Below are 22,724 nucleotides of genomic sequence, written 5' to 3' on the forward strand. Positions count from 1 at the left end.
CTCTCACATGAAAAACAGTTTTTCAAAGAAAGCATGTTTTTTCCCATCACAGATGTGACATCTATATTGTATGCATATAAATTCCCGCTCGGATGCGAATGGAAGGTTGTGTGAAAATTTCAAAGCAATCGATGAAGAACTTTCGGAGAATAGCGATTTTGAACAAACGAACATTTACATTTTTATTTACATAGATGAGCTGAACCGGGACTTGCCCAAAGCGTTATGTGTGTTAGTGGATTTGGGACACTGCAACATCAACCAAACTAATATATACTGTCACAGCTCAGTGTACCGTTTTGTGTATAAGAAAATAAGTACATAAATGTACATATAACTAAATTACTTCCTGGTGGCAACTCATCCGCCAGGAATACCAACATTAATTTATACCGAAACATTTAACAAAATATTAATCATTAATTTGGTACTCAATAGTCTAGAAACAACAGCTGAATTTTGCCATTATTGGTTTACTCTAAAATGCAATTTTTTGAACCATGAAATATCTCCAGGCTTTATTTATTACTTATAATTGTCAACAGTTTATTTGTCATACGTTTATTAATTCAATATTTAGTAAGTATAAACCACTGGTTTAAGCGCCAGACGTTGATTGTGTGGGTTGAAGGCGGCGTCAGCGTGGAGCACCTCACGTGTTCAGGCGCATAGTTGGCAACAGGTGGCGGCGGCGGCGGTGCGACGATCACAGTGACCAGCCAGTCAGTGCGCCTCGAGCAGCATCACCGTGTGGCTGCGTCACTCTCAGTGCGCCTCCAGCAGCATCACCGTGTGGGTGCGTCACTCTCAGTGCGCCTCGAGCAGCATCACCGTGTGGCTGCGTCACTCTCAGTGCGCCTCCAGCAGCATCACCGTGTGGGTGCGTCACTCTCAGTGCGCCTCGAGCAGCATCACCGTGTGGCTGTGTCACTCAGTGCTTTTACGACCGAATTTTTGTCCTGCACTCAAAACTCTCAGTTCACATCTCAAGTAAGTTATTCTTTTATTACAGTTCACTTAGTATCAAGTCAACTCTCATATCAGGAAAGGTTGAGGGCCACCTTACACTGAGGGTAAGCCACCCGGCTAATTTACTTTAGTTCATTTATTATGCACCCGATACCCATCTTGTGGGAGGTAGTGGAAAGGGTTTAGAGGCAAGGCCGTCTTAACAGCATTATGGGCCCCTGGGCACCCCCAGTGTGCTGGGGCCCCTGGGCACCCCTAGGGTGCTGGGGCCCCTGGGCACCCCAGTGTGCCGGAGCCCCTTAGCATCCCAGTGTCCTGGGGCCCCTGGGCACCCCAGTGTGCCGGGGCCCCTTAGCACCCCAGTGTCCTGGGGCCGTAGGCACCCCAGTGTGCCGGGGCCCCTGAGCATCCCAGTGTGCTGGGGCCCCTGGGCACCTTAGTGTGCTGGGGCCTCTGGGAACCCCAGTGTGCTGGGGCCCCTGAGCACCCCAGTGTGCTGGGACCCCTGGGCACCCCAGTGTGCTGGGGCCCCTGGGCACCCCAGTGTGCTGGGGCCTCTGGGAACCCCAGTGTGCTGGGGCCCCTGAGCACCCCAGTGTACTGGGACCCCTGGGCACCCCAGTGTGCTGGGGCCCCTGGGCACCCCAGTGTGCTGGGGCCTCTGGGAACCCCAGTGTGCTGGGGCCCCTGAGCACCCCAGTGTGCTGGGACCCCTGGGCACCCCAGTGTGCCGGAGCCCCTTAGCATCCCAGTGTCCTGGGGCCCCTGGGCACCCCAGTGTGCTGGGGCCCTAGGCACCCCGGTGTGCCGGGGCCCCTGAGCACCCCAGTGTGCTGGGGCCCCTGGCCACCCCAGTTTTTTTTCTACCACAGACGTGGCCACACATTTACAATGCTAACCAGAATATATACATTTTATTATGTCCTCCATGGACAGGGTTAGAGATGTGTTAAACATATAGTTCAAGGGTTTATTGAACACTCAACCACAGAAGGTGATTCGGTGCTTTTAAAATGTTAAGCTAACCTACATACGTAAATACATAAATACACAAATTTACGTATGCCCTACATAAAGTGTTCGATGTGTCTTTTACATAGTGTCATTAATGTGCATTTACAAAGGTAAAATGTAATTCTGATCAGCTTCCATATATACTTTATACACATACATATACATACACACACACACATATACGTACATATACATATATACATTCATATATTCACACACACACATGCATTCACATACGTTTGTCTCTTTTACTCTGACAGGGTGATATAGCTGATAGAGAAGCTAGTGTGCAATTAAGCACTTAATCACTGAAGGTGATTAAGGTGCTTTTACAAGCTCAGGTTATATAGTTACATCACATACATACATTGTATAATTGATACATTACATGGTTAATCTTGGGTACAAGTCCAATATATCATCAAGTGTTCCAGTACTTATATAGTAATTACACAGTTCAGCATACCTTAGCCCAGGAGGGCGAAAGTCAGTCAATATGGGACATTCTACAATATAATGTTCAAGAGAGTGTATGTTTTCTCTTTCACAAAGTTGACACATTGTGTACTCGACATTTGGGTTTTGAGAAAGCTGCCAGATACGTCTATATCCCAGGCGTATTCTGGCCACTATAACATCACATTGCCGGGTTCTTGTTCTATTAGTCCCATATGTGAATGTCTCCTCACGATATCTATCATAATATTTAATGCTACAACTTTCAGGTCTTTGTGAATTTGTTAGGTCGGTGAGATCTTCATTAGATATTTGTTTAAGTATTCTCTTTGTCACTGCTAATGAAACACCCATATAAATTTCTACCACTGGTTTTCTACAGGCTGTCTTTGCAAGCATATCAACAGTGTCATGCCTTGAGATGCCAACATGGGATGGTATCCATAGGAATTTAATTTCAAATCTGTTTTCTTTAGCAGCTAAAACATTCATTCGTATATCACTGACTATTTTCTGGGTGTCACTACTATGTGCGTTCAATGCCAGGAGTGCACTCTGCGAGTCACAGTATATAAGTCCACTGCCTTTGTCTTTTAAAAATTCAGTGGTAAGGTATATGCCTGCAAGTTCGGTTTGAGTTGTACTTGCCCAGTCATTGACGCGCTTCATTGCTGTATGTACGAGAGAAGATTGTTCAAATATGTTACATGCTCATCCGGTACATCGTCCACCTTCTTCTACAGAGCCGTCGGTATAGCACTGATAAACATTGTTACCCATACTCTGAGTACTTTCAGTGATGCTTTTCAGTGATAACTGTTTTAATAATGTAGTGTGCACACTATCTTTCTTGGGCGCATTTACAAAGTCAACTGATTGATCCCAGTTATCCCATGGAGTAATTGGTTGATTAATCATTAATTGAGTTGGGCACCCCAGTGTGCTGGGGCCCCTGGGCACCCCAGTGTGCTGGGGCCCCTGGGCACCCCAGTGTGCTGGGGCCCCTGGGCACCCCAGTGTGCTGGGGCCCCTGGGCACCCCAGTGTGCTGGGGCCTCTGGGCACCCCAGTGTGCTGGGGCCCCTGGGCACCCCAGTGTGCTGGGGCCCCTGGGCACCTCAGTGTGCTGGGGCCCTTGGGCACCCCAGTGTGCTGGGGCCCCTGGGCACCCCAGTGTGCTGGGGCCCCTGGGCACCCCAGTGTGCTGGGGCCCCTGGGCACCTCAGTGTGCTGGGGCCCCTGGGCACCCCAGTGTGCTGGGGCCCCTGGGCACCCCAGTGTGCTGGGGCCCCTGGGCACCTCAGTGTGCTGGGGCCCCTGGGCACCCCAGTGTGCTGGGGCCCCTGGGCACCCCAGTGTGCTGGGGCCCCTGGGCACCCCAGTGTGCTGGGGCCCCTGGGCACCTCAGTGTGCTGGGGCCCCTGGGCACCCCAGTGTGCTGGGGCCCCTGGGCACCCCAGTGTGCTGGGGCCCCTGGGCACCCCAGTGTGCTAAGGCCCCTGGGCACCCCAGTGTGCTGGGCCCCTGGGCACCCCAGTGTGCTGGGGCCCCTGGGCACCTCAGTGTGCTGGGGCCCCTGGGAGTAGTAGGGAGTACAGTCCAGCGTCCTCATTTTTTTTCGGGAAAAGAGGACGGTGGACTGTAGAGGGTTCCAGGTAAACCCTACGGTCAATTTCTTTTTTTCAAAATCAGTCAATTTCTGAGTTAAAGACTGAAATTTTTCAAATACCATTTTCAGACAAAGTGTTCACAGAAGTTTGTTAAGAGTTCTTATGGGAGAAATTCCAATTTTTCAGAGTTCTTACCAAGAATAAACGTCATCAACCGTTATTTTAGGCCGTATATTTTTAAGTAGAATTCTTACTTAGAAACGAGTATGTCTATATAACTAAAACTGTTGCATTATCCTGCTACATAAGACATCATTAATTACCAGGCCGGCCCCTTCCCCACCCCCCCGCGTCACCTGTTCTGACCTCACACCCCCGCGTCATCTGTTCCGACCCTACCAGACACCGCCGCCAAGTCACCACCGTAATCTTATCATAGTGTCGCCGTAATATCTGGACCATCCCTCCCTCCTCTCTACCTGTTACCTGACCCCCTCTCCTTCTTCATTATCTTGATATTGTTTCGTTCATAATTCCTTGCAACTATTTTAGACATCGTAATGTTAGTTCCTTTACATTAAACGAGTCAGTTTTACATAAATCAACTGAGTCAGTAAGCAAGTTCTATCTCCTGTCCCAGCCTTAGTCCCTTGTCGTATATTGAATACTAACAGTCCAATCCCCCTGAAATTTTAAACAGTCTTTTTTCAGAAGTAGTAAATCATATCAATTCACCAAGCAAGCTCCAGCTCCTGTCCTCCGCCTTAGTTCCCTCTCGTATCTTCTTTAGTACATAAACAATATCCCTAAAACTTAAACCCGCTGTATTTCATACACAGTACAATACAAAAATTTAGTTACCGAGCTCCAGCTCTTGTCCTCCACCTTAGTTCATTTGTACAAGTTCTTTAGTAACTGACCAATTTTCCCGAAATTTAAAGCAAACATACTTCAAACGTAGTAACTAATATTAAAATAGTTAACTAGCTCCAGCTCTCGTCCCCTACCTTAGTTCTCTCTCGTATCTTCGTAAATAACCAATAAATTTTCCTGAAATTTAAAATATCCGTATTTCAGACACAGTCAATAAAACCAGTGCAGTTACAGAGTTTAAACTCTCGTTCCCTGGTTTGCTCATTTGTACATGTTCTTTATTATCAGACCAAATCCCCTGAGATTTAAGATCACTATATTTCTAACATAGTAAAATGTTTATCAGGACGTTAACCGAGCTCCAATTACTGTCCTCCGATTTTAGTTCATCAAATTAATTCAGATTAAAAAATAGTCAAATGTAACTTCGTTCCACACTTTCGTAACTAACAGTATATATCGTAGAATACAAAAATAGTCAAATGTAACTAAAATTTCGCCTCGTTAGCAAAAAAAAATAGTCAAGGACACTTAAAGTTACTCTTCAATACATCAAGGACACACCCAAAGACACACTCAAAACGTCAAAATACTACTCATGCCCACAAAAGTTAATCTCAGAGCTATCAAAAAGTTAATCTCAGTCCTCAAAAGTTAATCTCCAAGTCACCAAAGTTAATCTCAGTCCTCAAAAGTTAATCTCCAAGTCACCAAAGTTAATCACGGTCATCAAAGTTATTCTGAAAGATATCTTTATTCGTCAAAGGTATTCCCAGAGTCATCAAAAGTTATTCTCAGAGTCATCAAAGGTATTCTCAGAGTCATCAAAGATATTCTCAGAGTCCTCAAAGGTATTCTCAGAGTCATCAAAGGTAATCTCTAACTCACTTTCGTTCATTAAAGTTATTCTCTAAGCCATCAAAAGTTGTTCTATAAGACATCAAAGTCATTCTCAGAGTCAACAAAAGTTGTTCTCTAAGACATCAAAGTTATTCTTAGATTCATCAAAAGGTATTCCCATATCCTCAAAAGTTAATCTCTAAGTCATCAAAGTTAATCTCGGTCATCAAAGTTGTTCTGTAAGATATCTTCGTTCATAAAAGTTATTCTCAGAATCATCAAAGGTAATCCCTAACTCACCTTCGTTCATCAAAGTTATTCTCTAAGACATCAATATTGTTCTCTAAGTCATTAAAAGTTATTCTCAGAGTCATCAAAGGTATTCTTAGAGTCATCAAAGTTATTCTCTAAGTCATCAAAAGTTGATCTCTAAGACATCAAAGTTATTCTCAGAGTCATCAAAGGTAATCTCAGTCTTCAAAGGTATTCTCTAAGATATCAATGTTGTTTTCATAGACATCTTCGTTCATCAAAGTTATTCTCTAAGTCATAAAAGTTATTCCCAGAGTCCTCAAAGGTAATCTCAGTCATCAAAGATATTCTCAGAGTCCTCAAAGGTATTCTCAGAGTCCTCAATGGTAATCTCTAACTCACTTTCGTTCATCAGAGTTATTCTCAGAATTTATCAAAAGGTATTCTCATATCCTCAAAAGTTAATCTCTAAGTCATCAAAGTTAATCTCGGTCATCAAAGTTGTTCTGTAAGATATCTTCGTTCATCAAAGTTGTTCTGTAAGATATCTTCGTTCATCAAAGTTATTCTCAGAGTCATCAAAGGTAATCTCTAAGTCATCAAAGCAAATCTCTAAGTCACCTTCGTTATTCAGAGAAGCCTTCTGAGACAGCCTCGTTCAACAAAGCTGTCCTCAGAGCTATATAAAAATAACTTAAATACAGTCATCAAAGTTATTCTCTAAGTAACCTTTCGTTCATCAGAGAAGCTTTCTAAGACATCTTCGTTCATCAAAGTTGTTCTCAAAGACATCAATGTTGTTCTCTAAGACATCTTCAGGCATAAAATGTCTCTCCAAAATGTAACTAGTTCAGCTTTCCATATCAAACTCGCACTTCTGTTAAAATATATATCTAACCTAATCTGTCCTAACTTAACTAACCTAAAATAACCCAACCTATCCTAACTTAACCTAACCTAACCTAACTTACCCAACCTATCCTAAAATATCCCAACCTATCCTAAAATAACCCAACCTATCCTAAAATAACCCAACCTATCCTAACTTAACCTAACCTAACCTAACTTACCCAATCTAACCTAACATAACTTAATGTAAATTACCTAACTTAACCTAACCTAACTTAACTTGCATAACCTAACCTAACTTACATAACCCAACCTAACTTAACCTAACTTAACTTACCTATCCTAACTTAACTAACCTAACCTAACTTAACTTGCATAACCTAACCTAACTTACATAACCTAACGTAACTTACCTATCCTAACTTAACTAACCTAACCTAACTTACATAACCTAACGTACCTAACCTAACTTACCTATCCTAATTTAACCAACCTAACCTAACCTAACTTAACTTGCATAACCTAACCTAAGCTAACTTACCTAACCTAACCTAACTTACCTAACCTAACCTAATCCAACCTAAGCTAAGTTAATGTACATAACCTTGCCTATCCTAACTTAACCTAACCTAACCCAACCTAACCTAACTTAACCTAAATTACCTAATTTAACCTAACCTAACTTAACTTACTTAACCTAACCTAACTTACCTAACCTAACTTAACCTAACCTAACTTACCTATCCTAACTTAACAAATCTAATCTAACTTAACTTGCATAACCTAACCTAACTCACATAATCTAACTTACCTAACCTAACTTACCTATTCTAACTTAACTAACCTAACCTAACTTAACTTGCATAACCTAATCCAACCTAACCTAACTTACATAACCTTGCCTATCCTAACTTAACCTAACCTAACTTAAACTAATCTAATCTAATCTAACCTAACTTAACGTAAATTACCTAACCTAACCTAACTTACCAAACCTACCCCAACATAACCTAACCTAACCTAACTTAACCTATCCTAACTAAACGTAACTTACATAACCTAACTTACCCAAACTAACATAACTAACTTACCTAGTCCAACTCACCCAACCAGACATGACCTAACTTCCATAAATATTCCTGCTTGTCTTTTGTGTTTCGTCAATCATTGTTTCATAATAATTTGGAACCCCCTACAGTCCACCGTTCTCTTTTCCCGAAATAAACATGAGGACGCTGGACTGTTCTCCCTACTACTCCTTTTACTTTGTTTCTCCCACTCCCTCTGTCCCTCTTTCTCTCTATCCTCCTCCATCTCTCTTCTTCCTTCTCTTTCCCTTCATCCCTCTTTTCTCCCTTCCACCTTTTCTTTCCCTCCCCCCCCTCTCTCTCTCTCTCTCTCTCTCTCTCTCTCTCTCTCTCTCTCTCTCTCTCTCTCTCTCTCTCTCCCTCATTCTCTCTCTTCCTCCCCCATCACTTACTCCTTGCTCTCCTTCCCATGCTCTCTTGTTTTTCTCAATTTCAAGTCTTAGTAGATCTGATTCTTTACTACTGTAATTATATTATTAATAAGAAAAGAATGAACATATATGTGAAAACAAAGTAACAGAAGGAAGAAAGGTTAAGTGGGATTGTGGGTTGGGGTAAAAATATACAAAAAGGAGAAACAAAACTACATCTGAAAGGTTAGGATAATATATTTAACAAATACGTCAAAACACAATAAACAAACAAACTATATCTGAAAGGTTAGGTTAAAGGGTGGGGAATAAGAACAAATGATATCCAACATAATGAATACACTAAGATTAAAGAGGTCAGGTTAAGGGAGCCGGTCGGCCGAGCGGACAGCTTGTGATACTGTGGTCCTGGGTTCGATCCCAGGCGCCAGCGAGAAACAATGGGCAGAGTTTCTTTCACCCTATGCCCCTGTTACCTAGCAGTAAAATAGGTACCTGGGTATTAGCCAGCTGTCACGGGCTGCTTCCTGGGGGTGGAGGCCTGGTCGAGGACCGGGCCGCGGGGACACTAAAAGCCCCGAAATCATCTCAAGATAACCTCAAGAAGGGGAAAAAATAGGAACAAAATATATAAAACATAATGAATACACTAAGAAGTTAGGTTAAAGGGAAGAATAATAAGAACATTTATTACAAACATAATAGATAAAACTCATGAGCAACTTGATGAACTTTTCCAAATAACCCTTGAAATGAATAAATGACCATTTGAGAAATTAACCCTTGAAACGAGTAAATGTCCTTATATAACAAAAATCCTTTGAAATGCTTAAACATCCAATCTTTAACAAATAGCGCTTGAAATGCATAAATGACCATTTGAGGAAAATAACCATTGAAACGAACAAATGATTATGAAACAATGATTGACGAAACACAAAAGACAAGCAGAAATATTTATGGAAGTTAGGTCATGTCTGGTTGTGTGAGTTGGACTAGGTAAGTTAGTTATGTTAGTTTGGGTAAGTTAGGTTATGTAAGTTACGTTAAGTAATTTACGTTAAGTTAGGATAGGTTAAGTTAGGTTAGTTAAGTTAGGTTATGTTGGGGTAGGTTAGGTAAGTTAGGTTAGGTTAGGTAATTTACTTTAAGTTAGGTTAGATTAGATTAGGTTAAGTTAGGTTATCTTGAGAGGATTTCGGGGCTTTAGTGTTCCGCGGTCCGGTCCTCGACCAGGCCTCCACCCCCATTTTACTGCTAGGTAACAGGGGCATAGGATGAAAGAAACTCTGCCCATTGTTTCTCGCCGGCGCCTGGGATCGAACCCAGGACCACAGGATCACAAGTCCAGCGTGCTGTCCACTCGGCCGACCGGCTCCCAGGTTAGGTTAAGTTAGGATAGGCAAGGTTATATAAGTTAACTTGGGTTAGGCTGGATTAGGTTAGGCTCCCAGGTTAGGTTAAGTTAGGATAGGCAAGGTTATGTAAGTTAAATTAGGTTAGGTTGGATTAGGTTAGGTTAGGTAAGTTAGATTAGGTTACGTTATGCAAGTTAAGTTAGGTTAAGTTAAGTTAGGTTAGGTTAGGTTAGTTAAGTTAGGATAGGTAAGTTAGGCTAGGTAAGTTAGGTTAGGTCAGGTTAGTTAAGTTAGGATAGGTAAGTTAGGTTAAGTTTGGTTAGGTAAGTTAGGTTAGGTTATGTAAGTTAGGGTAGGTTATGCAAGTTAAGTTAGGTTAGGTTAAGTTAGGTAATTTACATTAAGTTAGGTTAGGTTGGGTTAGGTTAGGTTGGGTAAGTTAGGTTAGGTTAGGTTAAGTTAGGATAGGTTGGGTTATTTTAGGATAGGTTGGGTTATTTTAGGTTAGTTAATTAAGTTAGGATAGATTAGGTTAGATATATATTTTAACAGAAGTGCGAGTTTGATATGAAAAGCTGAACTAGTTACATTTTGGAGAGAAATTTTATGCCTGAAGATGTCTTAGAGAACAACATTGATGTCTTTGAGAACAACTTTGATGAACGAAGATGTCTTAGAAAGCTTCTCTGATGAACGAAAGGTTACTTAGAGAATAACTTTTAATGACTGTATTTAACTTTTTTTTGATGGCTCTGAGGACAGCTTTGTTGAACGAGGTTGTCTCAGAAGGCTTCTCTGAATAACGAAGGTGACTTAGAGATTAACTTTGATGACTTAAATATTACCTTTGATGACTCTGAGAATAACTTTGATGAAGCCTAGCACTATTATCTGGTGCCCAGCGCATGCTAGGCTTGTGTGGGAAAATTTGTCATTTCACATCTGGTGCTCAGCGCGGTGCTAAGAAGTATATAGGGAAAAGGAAACTTTTCACACTGTGCATGGGGGTACAACCACTGCAAATTACCTCAAACTCATTATCACCCAGCAAAAATCAGCCCATCAACACCTAGCAAAAATCTGCTATCAGAACAAAAACAAACTCTGTTTTCAGACAACACACAGCCCCTCTGTTTAAATTCCTAAACATGCTAAACATAAACCCACACCACACGTTCTCTTGTGCTATTTATATGTACAAAACCTTGTTCCTATATGCATATCCTGATCTGAAACTCTTCCTTGACATATGTAATTGAACCCATAATCATTACACCAGAAATAAATATATATTTTGTAGTTAATAAATATTTATAAATAGATAGTTTGACTATATATATTGTCAAACTAAATCTGTGTAAATACTCTATGGGAATAAAGGTACCTAGATAGGCCTTATTCAAAAGTAAAACAAAAAGTACCTAATTTCACCCTCATAGTTTCCTACCTAGTGCTTCAAACTCATACTGTATCTTGTGCTACCCACTCCCTCAATATATGTGCCTAAGCCATACAACTTCACCATTGTAATTCCTGCTATCATCTTCCATTTCTTTCTTACAATTAATTTCTTTATTATGCACCCCATACCCATCCCATTGGCGGTGGTGTAACACTATGTTATGTTAGTGACTTTACAAAAATATAAAAACATCAATGGCGTGCACTCTCAAATGCAATGTTCCTTCTTGTATATAAAAAATAAATAAATAAATAAATAAATAAATAAATAAATAAATAAATAAATAAATAAATTATGGAAGAAGTATGTTTAAATATTTAGGTCTTGTTGCTAGTACACATATATAATATAACCCAACATCTTGGTATGGGACTAAATACTAAATATTTAAGATAAATATTTCCATGTAAATAACTCTTTCAGCAGAAATGAAACGTAATATTTAGAGTAGAACACAGAAGAGGAAGAGAGCTGCAGAGGAGAAGGAGAAAATAGGAAAACTTCCCAAATTAACATGGTGGCTCAACACAGGTGCAACGACAGCCACTTATACCATTCCTTCAGATATAGCATCCATATCAGCATTGTGATGTGTTGAGATAATGCAGTTGCTACCCCGGCAGGTGGTGTGTGCCTCACGTCTTTTAAAGAAAAAAAAAGGTGAAACAAGTTTAAATAAAACTACTTACGTCCTTGGCAGTGTGAATAGTTGCAGGTAAAACAATAAGTATGAGCAATTAAACTGTTTACTTATTAATAATAATAAATTCAAATAACAATGAACCTGAAAACTTGGCTTTACACAATAACTAGCAAAGAAAATGAACATAAGAATTACGTTACTCTACACAAAAAGGGTGACTATACACTATGTACAAATGTATATAGTTCTGCTGCATGTCTTCCATCATGTGTCATAGCAGACCACATCGAATGAGGGAAGACGTGTGACCCAAGAGAGAGAGCACCAGGAGTTGTCTACTGCTGGGTCGCTGGCCGTCGCGTATATACCCTGGTGGGTGATGTCATGATAGCGGATAGCAGGAGTTGAATGGTCAACTGGCAGAATAAGGGTTGTCAACAGGTGCTAGACAAGCAGCCAGCGAGCACCTGGCGTGTGTGTGGGAACTCTGGCAGGGCAGGGGAGAGTCAGTGGTGGAGAGCTCCATGGTGTCTGGCTGGAGGTTGGAATGAAGTTACGCAGCATGATGGTGTTGAAGATGGTAGCAAGAGGCATATCTACTGTTATGCAGGGGTATAATGTAACAGCTCATCACCGAAGCCTCTTCCTATCACCTGAGATGCTGATGCGGATAGGAGATTGAAAGCGGGAGGTTTCACTTCATGGACTCGGGAGAGTGCGTCAGCGACAACGTTGTCCAAGCCTTTGATGAGAAAGATGTTGATTTTGTAATTATGCAGGTACAAGGCCCAGCGAAGTAAGCGTTGGTTAGAGAACTGGGCTTGCTGCAAGAAGCGAAGAGGATTCTGATCTCTGAGTAGATGGTGATGGGTTGATATCCTTGAATGTAAGGTTAGTAATGTTGTAAGCATAGGATGATGGTGAGTAGCTCCTTTTCGACTGTACTGTAATTACGTTGGTGCGGTTTCAGCTTGTAGCTGTAGTAGCTGACTGGCAGGATCTCTTCTCCCTGTTGCATCAGGATTCCCCCAATGCCGGTGCTGCTGGCATCAACATTGAGGACGAGGGGGTTTCTTCACATCTGGTGAGGCGAGAATGGGATTAGTACAGAGTAATGTCTTTAGCTGCTCAAAAACAATAGTTTGTGAATTGGTCGAAATGTACTTCTGCTTAGGGCTGGTAAGGTTGGTGACAGGTGTAGCCACCGAACTGAAATTCTTGCAAAAACGACGATAGAAAGATGCTGAGCTTAGTAAACTCATGAGCTTCTTTGGTGAAGTAGCCAGAGGGTATTTTTGAATTGATTGCAGGTGAACGCCAAGAGGTGCTATGCTTCCACTTGGTATGACCAAGATAGCATACTTTACCTTTGGAAAAAGTGGACTTGCCCAAATTAACTGTGAGGCCGGCCTGGAGAAGCTTGAAGAACAACCGTTGTAGCTGGAGTAAGTGGTCGTTCCAGGTGTTGGTTGCTACAACGATGTCATCCAGGTAGGCGCAGGTACCGTCAAGGTCTTGGATGACGAAGTTGACAGCTTGCTGGAAGGTAGCTGGGGCTTTGCAGAGTCCAAAAGGCAGTCGCTCATATCTAAAGAGGCCAAAAAGAGTGGTGAGAGCAGAGATGTCTTTAACACACTCTGTAAGACTACTCTGATAAAATCCCTTTAAGAGGTCTATTTGTGAGAGATACTTGGCGTTCACCATGGCATCAAGAATATTGTCGATGCGAGGCCAGGGATAGGAATCCTTGATGGTGACGGTATTCAATTTCCTTGTAATCGGTACAGTCTTACTGTACCATGTGGCTTTGGCACCAATATAAAGGGTGAGGCTCAAGGGGACTCACAAAATGTGGCCAGTTCATTTTGGAGGAGGTACTGTACTTCGACGAACATGGCTTCCCTCTTCTGTGAACTGATGTAGTAGTATGGTTGATCGATGCCAAACGATTGGCATCGTTTCGCGAAGTAACTAGATGTCGTGGCGCACTACAGTACATTCTTGTGGAGTGTCTTTGAACAAGACTCAATGAGCAGAGAATAGTTGGATGAGAGGAGCACTGTTATTAGACTCCTGTAAATATTTAGGAAGATCGTTCATAATTTCACAATTAGAGATCACTGGGTTAGAATCACTGCTGTCTGGAGGAGAAGTATGGTAGGTATCACTGTGGGTATATGTATCCGTGAAGGCAGATACGGACATCAATACAGTTCGAGGATTACCTTGCTATTGCTTGAAAAGGTTGATATGGCAGAGTTGTGTCTTACGTCGCCGATCTGGAGTCTAGAATGTAGTTAAGGCTGTTCCAGCGTTCTTTGATGTGATATGGACCTGAAAATTTACTCGAGAAGGGAGAGCTTGGGATAGGAAAGTATGCCAAAACCAGGTCTCCTAGATTGAATTTCCTTACTTTAGTCTTTTGATCAAAATGTGCTTTCATTTTATTCTGAGATGTTGATAAGTTAAAACTGGCAAATTGATATACTCTTTCAAGGGCGCGTCTCAAGTTTTTAAGAAACTAAGACACATTAAGAGAATCACTGAAGGTGTTAGTTGTTAAGGAATCCTTGAATGCTTTAAGGGCGGTACAGCTCTTTTGACCGTAGAGCACCTCATAAGGAGATACTCAAAGGGACTCATTAGAAAAACTTCTGAAAATACACATGATAAGGTCTAGTTGCTTATCCCAATCCTTCTCTGTACTAATGCAAAGCTTTCTTTAAAGTGACTTGAGAGCTTGATGACTGCGATCTAGAGATCCCTGTGAAGCAGGATGATAGGGGATAGACAATACTTGAGCGATGTTGAACTCTTTTTAGGGTTTTCTTAAATAACTCACTAGTGAAGTTTGTGCCACAATCGTTCTGGATCTCCTTAGGAAATCCGTACTGGGAGAAGATCTTCAAGAGGTGCTTAACTACTGTAGCAACTGTGATGTTCTTGATGGGGAACTGCTATAGGGAACCTGGTGGTAGGACACATGATAGTAATGAAGTAGAGGTTGCTGGAATTGGTTCGTGGTAGAGGGAGACCCTACACACTCGATTATGAGTTTGGAGAACGGCTCTGAAGGCACAGGAATAGGAATCAGTGGTGCCTTAGGGATATGAGCATTGATACGAGCATTTGATATGAGCATTTGCTTACTTGCCATTTGACATGTATGGCAGGTATTCACGAAGGTCCTCACATCTCGTGCCATGCCTGGCCAATAATAGTCCTTTAATAAGGCATGGTATGTTTTGTTGATGCCATAATGTGACATCGGGCCATGGGCCAAATCAATAAATAACCATTGAAACCATTGAATAAATAAAATAACCATTGAAACGAACAAATGATTATGAAACAATGATTGACGAAACACAAAAGACAAGCAGAAATATTTATGGAAGTTAGGTCATGTCTGGTTGGGTGAGTTGGACTAGGTAAGTTAGTTATGTTAGTTTGGGTAAGTTAGGTTATGTAAGTTACGTTAAGTAATTTACGTTAAGTTAGGATAGGTTAGGTTAGTTAAGTTAGGTTATGTTGGGGTAGGTTAGGTAAGTTAAGTTAGGTTAGGTAATTTCCTTTAAGTTAGGTTAGATTAGATTAGGTTAAGTTAGGGTATCTTGAGAGGATTTCGGGGCTTTAGTGTTCCGCGGTCCGGTCCTCGACCAGGCCTCCACCCCCATTTTACTGCTAGGTAACAGGGGCATAGGATGAAAGAAACTCTGCCCATTGTTTCTCGCCGGCGCCTGGGATCGAACCCAGGACCACAGGATCACAAGTCCAGCGTGCTGTCCGCTCGGCCGACCGGCTCCCAGGTTAGGTTAAGTTAGGTTAGATTAAGTTAGGATAGGCAAGGTTATATAAGTTAACTTGGGTTAGGCTGGATTAGGTTAGCCTCCCAGGTTAGGTTAAGTTAGGATAGGCAAGGTTATGTAAGTTAAATTAGGTTAGGTTGGATTAGGTTAGGTTAGGTAAGTTAGATTAGGTTAGGTTATGCAAGTTAAGTTAGGTTAGGTTAAGTTAGGTTAGGTTAGGTTAGGTTAGGTTAGTTTAGTTAGGATAGGTAAGTTAGGTTAGGTCAGGTTAGTTAAGTTAGGATAGGTAAGTTAGGTTAAGTTTGGTTAGGTAAGTTAGATTAGGTTATGTAAGTTAGGGTAGGTTATGCAAGTTAAGTTAGGTTAGGTTAAGTTAGGTAATTTACATTAAGTTAGGTTAGGTTGGGTTAGGTTGGGTAAGTTAGGTTAGGTTAGGTTAAGTTAGGATAGGTTGGGTTATTTTAGGATAGGTTGGGTTATTTTAGGTTAGTTAATTAAGTTAGGATAGATTAGGTTAGATATATATTTTAACAGAAGTGCGAGTTTGATATGAAAAGCTGAACTAGTTACATTTTGGAGAGAAATTTTATGCCTGAAGATGTCTTAGAGAACAACATTGATGTCTTTGAGAACAACTTTGATGAACGAAGATGTCTTAGAAAGCTTCTCTGATGAACGAAAGGTTACTTAGAGAATAACTTTTAATGACTGTATTTAACTTTTTTTTGATGGCTCTGAGGACAGCTTTGTTGAACGAGGTTGTCTCAGAAGGCTTCTCTGAATAACGAAGGTGACTTAGAGATTAACTTTGATGACTTAAATATTACCTTTGATGACTCTGAGAATAACTTTGATGAAGCCTAGCACTATTATCTGGTGCCCAGCGCATGCTAGGCTTGTGTGGGAAAATTTGTCATTTCACATCTGGTGCTCAGCGCGGTGCTAAGAAGTATATAGGGAAAAGGAAACTTTTCACACTGTGCATGGGGGTACAACCACTGCAAATTACCTCAAACTCATTATCACCCAGCAAAAATCAGCCCATCAACACCTAGCAAAAATCTGCTATCAGAACAAAAACAAACTCTGTTTTCAGCTAACACACAGTCCCTCTGTTTAAATTCCTAAACATGCTAAACATAAACCCACACCACACATTCTCTTGTGCAATTTATATGTACAAAACCCTGTTCCTAAATGCGTATCCTGATCTGAAACTCCTCCTTGACATATGTAATTGAACCCATAATCATTACACCAGAAATAAATATATATTTTGTAGTTAATAAATATTTATAAATAGATAGTTTGACTATATGTATTGTCAAACTAAATCTGTGTAAATACTCTATGGGAATAAAGGGACCTAGATAGGTCTTATTCAAAAGTAAAACAAAAAGTACCTAATTTCACCCTCATAGTTTCCTACCTAGTGCTTCAAACTCATACTGTATCTTGTGCTACCCACTCACCCAATATATGTGCCTAAGCCATACAACTTCACCATTGTAATTCCTGCTATCATCTTCCATTTCTTTCTTACAATTAATTTCTTTATTATGCACCCCATACCCATCCCATTGGCGGTGGTGTAACACTATGTTATGTTAGTGACTTTACAAAAATATAAAAACATCAATGGCGTGCACTCTCAAATGCAATGTTCCTTCTTGTATATAAAAAATAAATAAATAAATAAATAAATAAATAAATAAATAAATTATGGAAGAAGTATGTTTAAATATTTAGGTCTTGTTGCTAGTACACATATATAATATAACCCTACATCTTGGTGTGGGACTAAATACTAAATATTTAAGATAAATATTTCCATGTAAATAACTCTTTCAGCAGAAATGAAACGTAATATTTAGAGTAGAACACAGAAGAGGAAGAGAGCTGCAGAGGAGAAGGAGAAAATAGGAAAACTTCCCAAATTAACATGGTGGCTCAACACAGGTGCAACGACAGCCACTTATACCATTCCTTCAGATATAGCATCCATATCAGCATTGTGATGTGTTGAGATAGTGCAGTTGCTACCCCGGCAGGTGGTGTGTGCCTCACGTCTTTTAAAGAAAAAAAAAGGTGAAACAAGTTTAAATAAAACTACTTACGTCCTTGGCAGTGTGAATAGTTGCAGGTAAAACAATAAGTATGAGCAATTAAACTGTTTACTTATTAATAATAATAAATTCAAATAACAATGAACCTGAAAACTTGGCTTTACACAATAACTAGCAAAGAAAATGAACATAAGAATTACGTTACTCTACACAAAAAGGGTGACTATACACTATGTACAAATGTATATAGTTCTGCTGCATGTCTTCCATCATGTGTCATAGCAGACCACATCGAATGAGGGAAGACGTGTGACCCAAGAGAGAGAGCACCAGGAGTTGTCTACTGCTGGGTCGCTGGCCGTCGCGTATATACCCTGGTGGGTGATGTCATGATAGCGGATAGCAGGAGTTGAATGGTCAACTGGCAGAATAAGGGTTGTCAACAGGTGCTAGACAAGCAGCCAGCGAGCACCTGGCGTGTGTGTGGGAACTCTGGCAGGGCAGGGGAGAGTCAGTGGTGGAGAGCTCCATGGTGTCTGGCTGGAGGTTGGAATGAAGTTACGCAGCATGATGGTGTTGAAGATGGTAGCAAGAGGCATATCTACTGTTATGCAGGGGTATAATGTAACAGCTCATCACCGAAGCCTCTTCCTATCACCTGAGATGCTGATGCGGATAGGAGATTGAAAGCGGGAGGTTTCACTTCATGGACTCGGGAGAGTGCGTCAGCGACAACGTTGTCCAAGCCTTTGATGAGAAAGATGTTGATTTTGTAATTATGCAGGTACAAGGCCCAGCGAAGTAAGCGTTAGTTAGAGAACTGGGCTTGCTGCAAGAAGCGAAGAGGATTCCGATCTCTGAGTAGATGGTGATGGGCTGATATCCTTGAATGTAAGGTTAGTAATGTTGTAAGCATAGGATGATGGTGAGTAGCTCCTTTTCGACTGTACTGTAATTACGTTGGTGCGGTTTCAGCTTGTAGCTGTAGTAGCTGACTGGCAGGATCTCTTCTCCCTGTTGCATCAGGATTCCCCCAATGCCGGTGCTGCTGGCATCAACATTGAGGACGAGGGGGTTTCTTCACATCTGGTGAGGCGAGAATGGGATTAGTACAGAGTAATGTCTTTAGCTGCTCAAAAACAATAGTTTGTGAATTGGTCGAAATGTACTTCTGCTTAGGGCTGGTAAGGTTGATGACAGGTGTAACCACCGAACTGAAATTCTTGCAAAAACGACGATAGTAAGATGCTGAGCTTAGTAAACTCATGAGCTTCTTTGGTGAAGTAGCCAGAGGGTATTTTTGAATTGATTGCAGGTGAACGCCAAGAGGTGCTATGCTTCCACTTGGTATGACCAAGATAGCATACTTTACCTTTGGAAAAAGTGGACTTGCCCAAATTAACTGTGAGGCCGGCCTGGAGAAGCTTGAAGAACAACCGTTGTAGCTGGAGTAAGTGGTCGTTCCAGGTGTTGGTTGCTACAACGATGTCATCCAGGTAGGCGCAGGTACCGTCAAGGTCTTGGATGACGAAGTTGACAGCTTGCTGGAAGGTAGCTGGGGCTTTGCAGAGTCCAAAAGGCAGTCGCTCATATCTAAAGAGGCCAAAAAGAGTGGTGAGAGCAGAGATGTCTTTAACACGCTCTGTAAGACTACTCTGATAAAATCCCTTTAAGAGGTCTATTTGTGAGAGATACTTGGCGTTCACCATGGCATCAAGAATATTGTCGATGCGAGGCCAGGGATAGGAATCCTTGATGGTGACGGTATTCAATTTCCTTGTAATCGGTACAGTCTTACTGTACCATGTGGCTTTGGCACCAATATAAAGGGTGAGGCTCAAGGGGACTCACAAAATGTGGCCAGTTCATTTTGGAGGAGGTACTGTACTTCGACGAACATGGCTTCCCTCTTCTGTGAACTGATGTAGTAGTATGGTTGATCGATGCCAAACGATTGGCATCGTTTCGCGAAGTAACTAGATGTCGTGGCGCACTACAGTACATTCTTGTGGAGTGTCTTTGAACAAGACTCAATGAGCAGAGAATAGTTGGATGAGAGAAGCACTGTTATTAGACTCCTGTAAATATTTAGGAAGATCGTTCATAATTTCACAATTAGAGATCACTGGGTTAGAATCACTGCTGTCTGGAGGAGAAGTATGGTAGGTATCACTGTGGGTATATGTATCCGTGAAGGCAGATACGGACATCAATACAGTTCGAGGATTACCTTGCTATTGCTTGAAAAGGTTGATATGGCAGAGTTGTGTCTTACGTCGCCGATCTGGAGTCTAGAATGTAGTTAAGGCTGTTCCAGCGTTCTTTGATGTGATATGGACCTGAAAATTTACTCGAGAAGGGAGAGCTTGGGATAGGAAAGTATGCCAAAACCAAGTCTCCTAGATTGAATTTCCTTACTTTAGTCTTTTGATCAAAATGTGCTTTCATTTTATTCTGAGATGTTGATAAGTTAAAACTGGCAAATTGATATACTCTTTCAAGGGCGCGTCTCAAGTTTTTAAGAAACTAAGACACATTAAGAGAATCACTGAAGGTGTTAGTTGTTAAGGAATCCTTGAATGCTTTAAGGGCGGTACAGCTCTTTTGACCGTAGAGCACCTCATAAGGAGATACTCAAAGGGACTCATTAGAAAAACTTCTGAAAATACACATGATAAGGTCTAGTTGCTTATCCCAATCCTTCTCTGTACTAATGCAAAGCTTTCTTTAAAGTGACTTGAGAGCTTGATGACTGCGATCTAGAGATCCCTGTGAAGCAGGATGATAGGGGATAGACAATACTTGAGCGATGTTGAACTCTTTTTAGGGTTTTCTTAAATAACTCACTAGTGAAGTTTGTGCCACAATCGTTCTGGATCTCCTTAGGAAATCCGTACTGGGAGAAGATCTTCAAGAGGTGCTTAACTACTGTAGCAACTGTGATGTTCTTGATGGGGAACTGCTATAGGGAACCTGGTGGTAGGACACATGATAGTAATGAAGTAGAGGTTGCTGGAATTGGTTCGTGGTAGAGGGAGGCCCTACACACTCGATTATGAGTTTGGAGAACGGCTCTGAAGGCACAGGAATAGGAATCAGTGGTGCCTTAGGGATATGAGCATTGATACGAGCATTTGATATGAGCATTTGCTTACTTGCCATTTGACATGTATGGCAGGTATTCACGAAGGTCCTCACATCTCGTGCCATGCCTGGCCAATAATAGTCCTTTAATAAGGCATGGTATGTTTTGTTGATGCCATAATGTGACATCGGGCCATGGGCCAAATCAATTATATCTTTATGTAATGATGTGGGAACAACCAACTGATCAACATTAGCCCAATCATTCTCTGCCTTTAATTTACTGGTTCTGAATATGCGATATAAAATTTGATTATCATTAAAAAAATAACTAGGGATGGAATCAGTCTTAGTTTCAGCATGAAACAACAAGGAAATTTATGAAATGTCAGCTTGCTGTAACTTACAGAACTCCAGCAGGTTGAGATTCCGTGAGAGGTTTTGTGGATCTTGATGGACAGCTTGTGCTACTGGTGGTGGTTGAGCAGCTTGCAGACGAATAGTCACTAGGACAGGCTGGGAGATATCCTCTATTTTGTCGGTCACTGGTACCTCTTCTGCAGCATGCTTCATCACAGGGTCTTTCTCTGTAGTAGAATCACATGCCTGTGGTTTGTCACAGATGGTTTGGTTCATAGTGTCTTGATGTTCAGCCAAGTCGTTGCCCAGGAGAAGTTGAATACCTGGCATGGGGAAAGGTGGTTCTCCCATATGGCGTCTTGGACTTTTCCATGTACGAAAGAACAATCCAGGTGGACTCTAGCGAGAGGGTATGGATTGAGATCAGTGATGAGGACGGTTTCTCTAGTGTACATGACCTTAGGTGCAGCGGCTTCCAGAAGAATGCTTTGGAGAGCAGCTGTGTCCCTCAAGATGTTCACTTTGACCTTTTCCTTAGAATCTCCACCGTTTACAGAGACAGTTCCTGGGTACACGTGTCTGTGGAATAGGAAAAGATCAGAATCTGGAATATGGGAATGTATAACAGGTTTATGAGGTTGGGAGGTTGAGCTTTAGGCTTATGTGAATCGTTGCTAGTTTTGCAATGAGGGTTAGAACACTTTTCAATCATGTATCCCTATTCTTTACAATATCGACAGTAGAGTGTGTAGTTAATATCAGCAGGTCTTACTTTAGCAGGACTGGAACTCTGCTAAAACCAAGTAAATTTCAATAAACGAAGATGGTTTACTGGAATAAGTAAAGTCCAACCTGGTCTCGCACAAGACAGCACATATATACCAGTCTCCGTGGTGTAGTGGTAAGACACTCGCCTGGCGTTCCGCGAGCGCTTTGTCATGGGTTCGTATCCTGGCTGGGGAGGATTTACTGGGCGCAAATCCTTAACTGTAGCCTCTGTTTAACTCAACAGTAAAATGTGTACTTGGTTGTAACAACGATTCTTCGTGGCGGGGATCGTATTCCAGGGACCTGCCCGAAACGCTCCTAAGTGTACTAGTGGCTGTACAAGAATGTAATAGCTCTTCTATATATCTCAAAAAAAAAATATATATATATGACTTATTGCTTATAGTCAATATTTTGCTTATGAATTAGTACATATATGGTAAATTCCCAATTATAGTTTTTCAAGGCCCAAACTCTTCCTCACTTACCAATTTACGTCTCAATGTACCCGTCCATCGCCGTAGACAACAGAATAGTCTTGATTGGTTCAATTATAATGAAAATTGTAGTTTTCAGGTCCCACATGGGTTTTGAAATTTACCTACTATTGTCCATGCTCTTAGAATATTACAGATCAGCTACATCCTATTGAAGGCTCGTAGTTTTGTTTTGAGAAATATTAGTTGTTGTTAGTAAATTATAATAAGCACTATAATTTATTACATAAAATAAAAGTGCTTCACCAACCAACATTATATACACTAGTTTATGCTTTAAAAATCTGTAAAGAATGTATTGTAGGAACGTCAACAGAAAACGATGTTAACATGGAATGTCTTTGTGGTAAACTACT

At 41.3% G+C, this 22,724-nt stretch overlaps 1 protein-coding gene across 2 annotated transcripts in view; it reads left to right on the top strand.

The window, feature by feature from the left end:
* The first annotated feature begins 704 nt into the window (after positions 1–704).
* The window catches only part of LOC123757609 (kynurenine/alpha-aminoadipate aminotransferase, mitochondrial), a 221,862-nt gene continuing 199,842 nt past the window's right edge, over positions 705–22,724 (top strand). For both annotated transcript variants that reach the window (XM_069326948.1, XM_045741417.2), the window contains exon 1: positions 705–990. The gene's annotated coding sequence lies outside the window, so the exon portion shown is untranslated. The remainder of the gene's footprint in view (positions 991–22,724) is intronic.

The sequence above is a fragment of the Procambarus clarkii genome, chromosome 19, assembly GCF_040958095.1.
Source record: "Procambarus clarkii isolate CNS0578487 chromosome 19, FALCON_Pclarkii_2.0, whole genome shotgun sequence".
NCBI lineage: Eukaryota > Metazoa > Arthropoda > Malacostraca > Decapoda > Cambaridae > Procambarus > Procambarus clarkii.